This window comes from Erpetoichthys calabaricus, chromosome 11, assembly GCF_900747795.2.
Source record: "Erpetoichthys calabaricus chromosome 11, fErpCal1.3, whole genome shotgun sequence".
NCBI classification, from domain to species: Eukaryota; Metazoa; Chordata; class Cladistia; order Polypteriformes; family Polypteridae; genus Erpetoichthys; species Erpetoichthys calabaricus.
In genome coordinates, this window is record NC_041404.2 from 148,824,071 (window position 1) to 148,836,506 (window position 12,436).

At 40.8% G+C, this 12,436-nt stretch overlaps 1 protein-coding gene across 1 annotated transcript in view; it reads left to right on the forward strand.

The window, feature by feature from the left end:
• The first annotated feature begins 4,839 nt into the window (after positions 1-4,839).
• Positions 4,840-12,436, forward strand: part of fbxl16 (F-box and leucine-rich repeat protein 16) — a 104,104-nt gene continuing 96,507 nt past the window's right edge. The window contains exon 1 of the mRNA XM_051933435.1: positions 4,840-5,201. The gene's annotated coding sequence lies outside the window, so the exon portion shown is untranslated. The remainder of the gene's footprint in view (positions 5,202-12,436) is intronic.

The window sequence follows — 12,436 nt, forward strand, 5'->3', positions numbered from 1 at the left end:
TAGATATGAATGACACTATATGATAGATTGAGAGATAGATGTGAAAGGCACTATATAATAGATAGATATGAATGGCACTATATGATAGATAGAAAGATGTGAAAGGCACTATATAATAAATAGATAGATATCAATGGCACTATATGATAGATAGATAGATAGATAGATAGATAGATAGATAGATAGATAGATAGATAGATAGATAGATAGATAGATAGATAGATAGATAGATAGATGTGAAAGGCACCATATAATAGATCTATCTATCTATATACAGTGCATCCGGAAAGTATTCAGAGCGCATCACTTTTTCCACATTTTGTTATGTTACAGCCTTATTCCAAAATGGATTAAATTCATTTTTTTCATCAGAACTCTACACACAACACCCCATAATGACAACGTGAAAAAAGTTTACTTGAGGTTTTTGCAAATTTATTAAAAATAAAAAAACTGAGAAAGCACATGTACATAAGTATTCACAGCCTTTGCCATGAAGCTCCAAATTGAGCTCAGGTGCATCCTGTTTCCCCTGATCATCCTTGAGATGTTTCTGCAGCTTAATTGGAGTCCACCTGTGGTAAATTCAGTTGACTGGACCTGTCTATATAAGGTCCCACAGTTGACAGTTCATGTCAGAGCACAAACCAAGCATGAAGTCAAAGGACTTGTCTGTAGACCTCCGAGACAGGATTGTCTCGAGGCACAAATCTGGGGAAGATTACAGAAAAATTTCTTCTGCTTTGAAGGTCCCAATGAGCACAGTGGCTTCCATCATCCGTAAGTGGAAGAAGTTCAAAACCACCAGAACTCTTCTTAGAGCTGGCCGGCCATCTAAACTGAGCATTTGCGGGAGAAGGCCCTCAGTCAGGGAGGTGACCAAGAACCCGATGGTCACTCTGTCAGAGCTCCAGAGGACCTCTGTGGAGAGAGGAGAACATACCAGAAGGACAACCATCTCTGCAGCAATCCACCGATCAGGCCTGTATGGTACAGTGGCCAGATGGAAGCCACTCCTTAGTAAAAGGCACATGGCAGCCTGCCTGGAGTTTGCCAAAAGGCACCTGAAGGACTCTCAGACCATGAGAAAGAAAATTCTCTGGTCTGATGAAACAAAGATTGAACTCTTTGGTGTGAATGTCAGGCGTCATGTTTGGAGGAAACCAGGCACCGCTCATCACCAGGCCAATTCCATCCCTACAGTGAAGCATGGTGGTGGCAGCATTATGCTGTGGGGATGTTTTTCAGCGGCAGGAACTGAGAGACTAGTCAGGATAAAGGGAAAGATGACTGCAGCAATGTACAGAGACATCCTGGATGAAAACCTGCTCTAGAGCACTCTTGACCTCAGACTGGGGCGACGGTTCATCTTTCAGCAGGACAACGACCCTAAGCACACAGCCAGGATATCAAAGGAGTGGCTTCAGGACAACTCTGTGAATGTCCTTGAGTGGCCCAGCCAGAGCCCAGACTTGAATCCGATTGAACATCTCTGGAGAGATCTTAAAATGGCTCTGCACCAACGCTTCCCATCCAACCTGATGGAGCTTGAGAGGTGCTGCAAAGAGGAATGGGCGAAACTGGCCAAGGATAGGTGTGCCAAGCTTGTGGCATAATATTCAACAAGACTTGAGGCTGCAATTGCTGCCAAAGGTGCATCGACAAAGTATTGAGCAAAGGCTGTGAATACTTATGTACATGGGATTTCTGTTTTTTTATTTTTAATAAATTTGCAAAAACCTCAAGTAAACTTTTTTCACGTTGTCATTATGGGGTGTTGTGTGTAGAATTCTGAGGAAAAAAAATGAATTTAATCCATTTTGGAATAAGGCTGTAGCATAACAAAATGTGGAAAAAGTGATGCACTGTGAATACTTTCTGGATGCACTGTATATAGATAGATAGATAGATAGATATGAATGGCACAATATAATATAGAGATGGATGTGAAAGGCACTATATAATAGATAGATAGATATGAATGGCACAATATGATATTGAGATGGATGTGAAAAGCACTATATAATAGATAGATTGATATGAATGGCACTATATTATATATAGATACAGTAGATAGCTATATAGATGTGAAAAGCACTATATAATAGATATGAATGGCACTATATGATAGATATAGAGATAGATATGAAAGGCACTATATAATAGATATATATGAATGGCACTATATGAGAGATAGATGTGAAAGGCACTATATAATAGATAGACAGATAGATAGATATGAATAGCACTATATGATACATACATTAATAAGAGACTCCCAGCTTTCTCAAAACAAAATATCATAACAGTTCGAGATACCACATCACAGCCCTTGGACTCCAGTGCTGTGGTTGCCATTTTTGTTCTCCCCTTGTTAATACTGGTTTAATCACTGAGCACCATTTTCTTCTCACTCACTGCACAAATACTGTTTGAGGTCCAGGCTAAAATGTCCACTATGGTGCCTGGTCATTTTGACCCCCTAATTATCTCCTGTCCCTAATTGGCTAACTAACTCCTTACCCATTCACCACCAAACAGATAGCGTGTGATGAGCTTACTGGCGCAAAAATAGTGGATGTTGCATCAAGCAGGTGGATCCTGCACATTGGTGGGTGGTTGAATGGGTTCCCCACTCACTATGTAAAGTGTATTGAGTAGTGAGAAAAGTGCATTATAAATTAAAGAATTATTTTTTGATTAATGTGCGACTACAAAGCGAGTTTGTGTGTACATTAGCCTGCCCTGTGTTACATTCATAACTTCCAGCGCTGCATAGAAAATGAATACTCAGAAAACTGATAGATGTTGGCCTGCTCTTTTGGGCGGGGGGTGGAGGTGGGGGTATATTAAATAGTAAATACAAAATGGACTGGTGGAGGGAGAGTTTTGTATTCCACACACAAATGCACACACTCATACAGTATGTTGGTGTCACTTAAGTTCCTATGCTGTGAGATGTGTCCTCTCAATGCCTTACTCTGCCTTTGATAGTGGGATTGGGGGAATGCCCCGTCTCTCAAGAGTATCCCTTGATAGCAGAATTTGGCTGGTTTATTTCCCTTTCTATGTCTTTTCCTTTGAAAATACTCTGGTACAGCTCCAGGGAGAAGGCAAATGCCATTCTAGGGATGATTTCAAAACTAACAGGGAGTTCTGTGTCCACTCAGTCCATGAAGCAGTAAGTTTATACCCACAAACTCACATCTATTGATTAAGTAAATGTGCTCAATCCAGTCTGGGGGGTACAGATGGCTGGCATGCATTCCAACAGGAACCAGCGTTGGACTGGGAACCAGAACATTGTAGCGCTCACTTACGGTGTAGTATGGTCACGTGTACAGAGTAAAGCAAAATTCAGTCTTGTAACACTTTGCCACTAACTGACACTATGATAAACAAGATTGTTACAATATATAACTTCATATAATTTAATCAGTTTACCTGATGCACTTTTCATTCCTCTTTGCATGTCACTTGGTGAATCATGCTCCCAGGTTCTACACATACAAAAGTCATTAATTCACCAGACCAGAGATCTTACAAAAACATTCTCCAAAGTCCATGTTAAAAGGTGACTGGTGTGACAGGGCCCCATAGATAAACACCTGCAAGTCTTTGAAAATGAGAAGGAAAATCTGAACACAAACCTAGGGAGAACATACAAGCACCACACAAGCAACAACCAGGCCCTGGATTTAGATAGATAGATAGATAGATAGATAGATAGATAGATAGATAGATAGATAGATAGATAGATAGATAGATAGATAGATAGATAGATGTGAAAGGCACCATATAATAGATCGATCGATAGATGTGAAAGGCACTATATAATAGATAGATAGATAGATAGATAGATAGATAGATAGATAGATAGATAGATAGATAGATAGATAGATAGATAGATAGATAGATAGATATTCTAAATGCATGGACGAAGGGACTGGGACGGAGAGCAGTTTGTTTCCTGGTTGGGATGTCATAATCAATTACACAGGCAGTGTGGCATACTTGTTAAGGCTTTGAACTATGGACCCTGAGGTTGTGGGTTCAGATCTTGTTACTGGCACTGTGTGACCATGAGCAGGTCATTTCATCTGCCTGTGCTTCAACTGGAATAAAACCAAAATAAAATCTGCTAATTGGAGAAAGGTGTCAGCCAAATAAAAATTAATATTAATATAAAACAAATGGCTGCTCACAGTGTCTGAGTTTTGTGTGGCGTAGTGGTTAAGGCTTGTGGAGTTTAAAAGCTGAAGTTGAGGGTTCAAATCTGGCTCCTGATACTGTGTGACCCTGAGCAAGTTACTTCATCTGCCTACAGTACACTCCAACTGGAAAGAAAACAAACAGAAATGTAACTAATTGTATCTGAAATGTTGTAAGCTGCCTTTGAAAAGGGTATTCGACTGTGGGCATTAATACTATATCGGCACTGGCAGGGGCCTCTGGAGCATAGGGGCCCACGATGTTTCTGATGCCTATACTGTATATGTTTCTATTTTGCTATCAAAACAAGGGTTCCAGCGCACTGCTTTGCCCGGGGTGCTGATGATGCTGTTATGACGACCCTGCGTATGATAGGCAGGTGTGAGACTGGCTGCCAAAACTGGATCCGGCATTACACGAAAGCAATTCAAAGGAAAAAATGAAGAAGTTATTTCGAATGTGTTTACCAATTGTAAAAGAAGCGGCATTCTCCATTGGCTGAGCGGGATATGCGCGCTCTCTCCTGGGGACCGCCAGTCACTCCGAGGGACTTGGCGCGCGAATCCCCAGCGCGCGCACAATGTGCTCACACCGCCGCCTCGCACAGTCTTGCTTGATGGTTTGCGCGCGCGCACGCCAGTGGGAGGAGGGCTTTGTCTCACCACCAGGAGACGGACTGAATCACAATTAGTCTCATATGCTCTTGTGATATCCTCTGAACGCGTGCCTATGCATGTGTTTAATTACGGGTGAAAAAAATGAGCCATCTTAGTTAAAAAAGAAGAAAGCAAAAGAAGAAAGCGGACATCGTGCGTTAGCGCGGTACTGCTTAGGCGGTGCTGCTTAGAAGACTGCAGTAGGACTCTGCCTCTGTCCGTCCCTCCCCGATGTGGTTTGTGTTCAAGTTCTGCCTGACGTACGAGGGAGCATCCCAAAATCTTGAATGCTTTTGAAACCCACCGTGGCATGAAATGGAAAGAAGGCACAAGGTAAGTAAAAATAAAAGTTAAATGCACCGCACGCTTAGGATTTTGTCTGCCTTGGCTGGCACTCTGCGCCGCATCTGGTAACATCGCGCCATTGCAGCCGCTCTAAATGTTTGGTACGGAAATGTAATGTAATAATAAACGGGGCCGACTGAGCAGGAGGTAGGCAGCGATTTGGCTCACTCGCCCTCATCCTTCTCCTTGGCTGAATTGTGTGGCGCTGCAAGCGTGCCTATTGTAGCCGATCGGCACGCGAGCCGGCTGGTTGGGTTGTTTGATTGGCATTGGTTAACACTAAGAACCTTTTATGTCTGAACCAAAAGCTAGTTAGAGACGGCAGTGGGGGCCATCACTGTCACTTAAACGATGCTAGGCGCTGGGTGTTACGCCAGATAACAAATATGAAGATGCTTGCTGGCCTTGCAGAGCTGCCCACCCGGCCACCCCCTTGTAATTTTGCTTACTGAAGAATTAAACGTTTGACCGTTTGTTATCCATGTTTCTTATTGGCTCGTCCATTGTGGAGAAATAAACACCCCTGACGGTATCGATATGCACTGAATGCAGGATGTACGCTGATTGTGGGGGCTTCCTGTTTTGTTGCCGGACCCCATTTTCACATACTCTATGTCTGTAAGCCTATCTACCACATGCAGGCTTTTCATTTCTGCAGTAATTCGTTATCTTCCAGGCAAGACTGCCTCTGCTGTATTTTTTGACAGGTATTTGACAGCAATGCAATGATACGCCCAGGAAGCCCAATTCAGTTCATATAATGGGGGGGAAAAACACACACACAGTGCAGTGCAGTAATGTACAATAGTTAAGGTGTTTACATATCCATCTTTTTATATAGATGGTAGAAGAAAAAAAAATCAAATTGAAACAATATGTGAAAGGTGCATTATAGCGAACTGTAAGCGGGAAGCGAGGAGAACTGAGATTTTTAGGATGAGACCAAGGAGAAGATGAAATGCAAGATAAGTATACAGTAGCTGTAGCATTTGCTGGAATCAACTGGTGTGGCAAAAATAAGCTTTTCTACACTTGGAATGAAAAGTTTGGACACACCCAGAAATTTTAATGTTTTTGATAGAAATTGATAATTTTTTTTAAAAATCAAAATACTGTTAAATTGATTTAAATATATAGCCAAAACATTAGCTAGTGTTGCTAACGGCTGTTACTGTAAAAAGACGACTCTGTGCTGTTGGCCTAAGAGGCAGAGTTTTAAAGAAGAAGCCCTACCTGAAACTGGAAAATAAAATGAAAATGGGCACAAAGATCAAAGAAGATGATTGGAAAAGCGTTTTATGGTCAGCATCTTGGTGTCTTCTTAACTCTGTTGCTGACGACATTGGTGTTTGGTGTACATTCAAGGATGAAGACAACTGAGGATCTATAAGGCTACATGCACTGACGTTTATTCTGCAGTTGAGCACCTGGACCTTTCCCTTCCATTTCAATCGTGGTTAGGCCCAGTTTGCCTTTGTCTCTCAAGACAGTAATGGGCACCTTTTCATGAAATCTTCAGTTTCTTGGCAGTCTGTCATAGGAAATAACCTTCATTCTGCACACACACACACAAACACACACACATACACATACACATACACAAAAAACAATAGACTGACATGTTTCTTGAGAAAGCTGTTTCATTTTTTTGAACCCAGAACAGAACTTTAGGAATGCCAGTACCTTGCAACCCAAGTGAACAGAACAAGAGGTTTCAGCGGTGCTAATGTAACAAAGGTTTCTCTAATAAACATTTAGCCTTTAAAATTACTAATTAAGGATGAGCTAAGGGAGTTGGCCATTAGGACACTGAAGGAATGGCTACTGAAAATGGGTCTTTGCAGTCAAATGTGAATAATAAATTAAAATCAGTCATTTCAAGCAGTACTAGCCATTAGTAAAACTAGAAATGTCTTGACTGTATTTTTAAATTATTTTAATGGTAACTTGATAAATCTGGATCAATTTCCTTCAAAAACATGAACATTTGTGAATGCGTCCAAATTTGATTTTTTTATTTTGATTTGATATACTTTTATTATTCCCCGAGGTGAAATTGTTTGGTTTTTTGTATGACCATTTGGGAGGTCAGAGTGCAGGGTCAGCCATTGCATAGCTTTCCTAGAGCAATAAGAGATAAGAGGTTAAGAAATCCCTTTTGGCAGTAACGGGATTTGAAAATGCAGCCTTGTAGAAACCAGTGCAGATCCTTAGCCCCAGAGCCACCACTCTGCGTAATGTTATGTCAGTAGATGTTGGCACTGGGAAAGAGTTTAGGGATAAAAAGCCAATAGTTTCAAAGGCTTGTCAACCTTAGTAAGGGATTACAGAAAAACTTTATGGACGTTTAGTCTTAGAAACTGACTTGGTGGGAATTTAGTTTTTGGCTGAGGGAACACAATTTTATAAGCCTTTGTAAGCTACTACACCAAATATTTGTAAATGAAAGGGTGAAGCTTTCTGTTGCTCCCATCGTCTTGATGCCACCTATTAATAAAAGAAAATAGAATTTAAGTGTATGGAAGGTTGCTTCCATTTGCCAATTTATTAAGAGAAAACAACTTAAACAGAGGTTGGTAGATTGTCATAACTGAAAATTATAGAAAATACTTTGTAGGGTAAGTTTTTTAGAGGAGTCACATGTATATTAATCACCAGCTATTCCAACAGAGATCAGGTTGTAGAATGCATTACAAAAACAGGATCACACTGCTGACTATCCAATAAAGAAATGAAAATAGGCTTTCCAGTGTAATTACCAAAGGATCTTAAAAATGGCCTGCTGGGGTTTGTGGGGTTAACCTTTTATTATATTAGTTCCTGACTGACTTTTCATAATTATGAGATGCTGTAATGGACAGCAGGCATGGGCTGGCATCCCAGCCAGGATGGTGTGTGATTCATTACCTAGCCGAGTGGGCCGCCGTACTGAATGGTTAAGAAGAAAGGCAGGTTGTTTCCTGCCTGGAGTTTGGTAGCAGGTGCCAACCTCAAAGAGAATATACTGGTGACCCGGCAGGGATGGACTGAAGAGTCTTATCAGGGCGGGAGGCCAGTGTAACAGAGGGACAGGGGGAGGCCTCCAATTTGAGCTAATTACGTCAGTGATGGCAGCAACCCTGAGATACGGTACCCATATGGATACCCTCAGGGTATGCTGGGAATTGTAGCCCCTGTTGGGTTCTACGGGTGCTGCAGGGATTTGTGGTCACTACTATAGAAAGCTTCTGCCTAACCCAGAAGTGCTATCTACGAGCAATGCCCTGGCACCAGAAATACTCCCATGTCTTCCATAAAAGAAACTGCTCTTCCTCACCCAGGCAACTTGGTGTCGGGTGGAAGTGGACAAAGTTTGCCTCAGAGGAGTGGAGGAAGAGGGAAGAGAAAAAAGAGAAAGAAGAAATTAGTGAATTATGATTGTGCAATCCGTTAAAAAGTCCTCTGATTTCTGAAATAAATCGTTCATTGGCACCTAGGACTTGTGTTTGTAGAGTTGTGTCTGGGGGTTTGGGATGCTGCCAAGCCCCCTACAGGAAACATGATGCTTTCCCACAGTAAAGTTGCAAAGAAAGGCCTTTCACAGAATTGAACATTTGCTCAGCCAACAGTCCTTTCAAGCAAAATGTTTGAATCGCCCTTTTTGTGTTGTGTGTTTTGCATACTTTTGCATACAAAAGTGCTGAATGCATTTGGCTAATAGTGAGCAACACTGTTTGGGGGCTTCGCTAGTGTGAAATTTGCTGTTCCTATTTATTTTCTCCTAAGCAGGTACGAGGCATATTCAACTTTGAAGGAGGCACTACACTAGCTTACATCCATGGAGAAAGAAGTGATACACTGGACATTTATTTTTTGCTTCCAAAAAATGGCTTGGTGTTGCTGAAGTAATGATCAGTTCTGAGGGGTCCATCATAAGGCAGCCGGCATTGGTTCTGATCACTAACTGTCTGGACAAGCTGTATGGACAGCATTACTAGTGTTTAGCTTCATCCACTTCTTGACCTGTCCAAATCTGCAGTTATTGACAAAAGCCTTGTGGCGTAAGTCCACCTATATTATTTCCCATGAGAAATATTACTAGACTTCTTGTATTTGACAGAAATTGAGAGAGAAGATATCTTTATAAATGTTACGTCAAACTCTTTTTTTGTTGAATACAAAGTAAATGAAACCAAATGGCAAGCAAAAGATAATGAAACAAGAGAGAGTGGTGGTCTCAGCAGTACACTTAAGAAAGGTAACATCTTCTAAATAATTTGTCATTACAGGTTGATTATTTAGTAACTTACTTTACATAAAGACACTGCCCTATTTTGTGAAGTATATAGAACAAGATTGTACAGTAAATGACCATGATAGGCTGGAAATGTGATGACATCTTGTTAATAAAATAAAACTGGAGAGTCAAGGAAACAAATAATGGCTCTTGGGTGTATTCTGTGCAGTTCTGCTCACCACGCTACAAAATAGACATAGCAGCACTTGAAGCTGTGCAGAGGAGAGCATCCCGGGACTTAAGGACACATCGCACTGTGACAGACTCTGAGGATTAAACCTGTTTAGTCTTGAGTAGAGAAGACTACGAGGAGACCTAATCCAGGTTTTCAAAATTCTCAAAGGCATCAATGAAGGCGATCCAGCAGAGTTCTTTCAGCTTAAGGGTGAATCACACACTTGAGGGCATCAGTGGAAGTTAAGGGGAAGTATGTTTAAAACTGAAGCCAGGAAGCTCTTCTATACACAAAGAGATGTGGGACTCTGAAACAAACTGCTGAGACATGGAGTTGAAGCAGAAACCTTGACATCCTTTAAGAAGAACCTGGGTGAGATGCTGGGAATGGTTAGCTATTCGCTAAACAAATGGGCCTGATGGACTAAATAGTTTTCTCTTGTTTTGTCAAAATTCTTATGTTTAATGGTACTTTATGGCTCTTTTCTGGGTTGGGTGGCTTTTCATAGAGCCATTGCATAACAAAGCATCCTTTCATTGTGGGAAGGATTCTTTGCATATGAAGTTGGTTCTTTCTGCTTTGAAGAGCCTTCTAACTTGTAGAAATAATTGAAATCTTTAATGTTTGGTAGGCTACCCAGCAGTGCACTAACAGAGTAAGACAAGCAGGACTTAGCTTGTGGTATTGTGGGCAGCAAGAGTCCTTTTGAAATCAGGAACCCATTGGTATTTCACAAATCTGTTACCATCTCTATGTAACGTATGAAACCTGTTATGGATCTAAATAAATAAATGGTTCTTTCTGGAATTTTCACATGGATGCCGAGGGAACCAAAAATGGTTTCCCCTATGGCATTGATCAAAAGCAATGGTTGTCATGTAGAGGTGCCACAGATAAAATGTGTTTCCTACATTGGTTCCATATTCTGAGTGAATGAAGGACATTTGGGTTGTTAGTATATTGACGATACCTTGGTGTACAAAGCAAGGAATATAAAGAGGTATTGCAGGATTTCATTTGTATTGCAGTCCAATCTAGTGTGTGTTCATCTATTTGTGTCAATGTCCAGGTTTTTATAGCTTGTATGTTTGCCGCCCAGTAATAAAATTGAAAATTAGGTAGAGCCATGCCGCCTTCTGATTTAGTTCATTGCAGGGTCACCCTTTGGCTGCGTGGATATTTCGAGTTACAAATAAATGAGGTTTTGATTGAATCTAACTTCTTAAAAAATGATTTGTTAATGTGGGATGTTTTTGAAATAGAAATAGAAACTTAGAGAGGATATTCATCTTGATAGTGTTTATTCTCCCTGCTAAAGCAAGATGGAGGATAGACCATCTATGGAGGTCTTGTTTAATTTTGTCCATGCAAACAGCAAAATGTTGTTGAAAAAGAGCTTTATATTTACTTGTGATGTTTACCCATAGATATTTAAACTGATCTGCAATGATAAAAGGTAAGGTGCCCATTCTTATGTTGTTTGCTAGAGAATTCACTAGAAAAAAGCACACTTTTGTTCAAATTCATTTTGAACCCAGATATCTTTTAAAATTCTGCTAGTACAGTTAGGGCTGCAGGCACTGAATTTTATGGGTCTGATGTACGCAGTACCATATCATCTGCATCTTCTTATATAATACGCTACCATGGCTGTCCATTTGTTTGTCCAGGATTTTAAATCATCTGTAGTTCGCAAACTGTTTCAACTATTGACCTGAAATCTGGTACCCATATACTATGTGACAGATACTATCTGCTTTTGGGGTGATGATTGACCTCCAAGGTTATTCCTCTTTTTATTTTTATTTTATTTTATTGTAGAATCAACTGTTGTTAGTGGGCAGGAGGGCAGCTGTGTGGCGTGTGCGTACGGGCGCCGTTCTCATTCCCTACCACCTTCGCCGTCACTTCCCCTACCTCTTCATACAGTATCTTAAATCATTCTTGAGGCAGATTGAACACTTTAGTGCCAGCTTAAGTGAAAAATTAAGGAAAATGTACTAAGTCATTGCAACACAAACCCTGACTTAATCAGTTTTAATGCAAAAAGATGCCGACAGAAGAAGAGAAGAAGCCGGCCACTAGGGTGGAGAAATGAAGAGCTGCTCAGGAAGCAGCAAGCGCATCAACCTCTGAGCAAACGAATGATGAATGTACAGAGAAAGAGAATGAAAACTAGGAATGCTCAAGTCAAGTGTATTCACTGCATGTTATCGTGCAGTGCGCCTTTACTGGTACAGTGATATTTTCTGTTCAATTCCTTCTCTGAAAATCCCTTTTATCTCTGATGCATTTCGAAAGTGAACAGCCAAAGGCTCAATGGCAATTGCAAAAAGTAGTGGTGATAAGGGGCATCCTTGTCTGGTACTGCGTTCTAGTTTGAAGTACTCTGAGATTATGTTGTTAATACAAACTGAAGCTTCTGGACTTGTACAGAGTAGTTTGATCCATGCACGTATGTTAGGGCCAAACCCAAATTTATACAAAGTGGTGAATACTACTCCAAGCCTTTATTTTTAAGAGTGCAGGTGTATACTATTTTAACACTTGGAACCAAAACCATCTTTTTAGTTAATTCGGCAGCTGTTCAAGAGTAGCAGTGGTTAATTTCACAGTAGCGGCGTCGTGACAGTTAAAATTAAGAGTGTAAAGGTCAGTTAGTCAACCTGCTTTACAGAGCTGCATGCTGCTGCAAATGAAAAATAATGGATATCAACAAGCAAAGGCCACCCCAGGAGTGATGTTTTTGCTGAGTTTTACTCCGTGCATGTT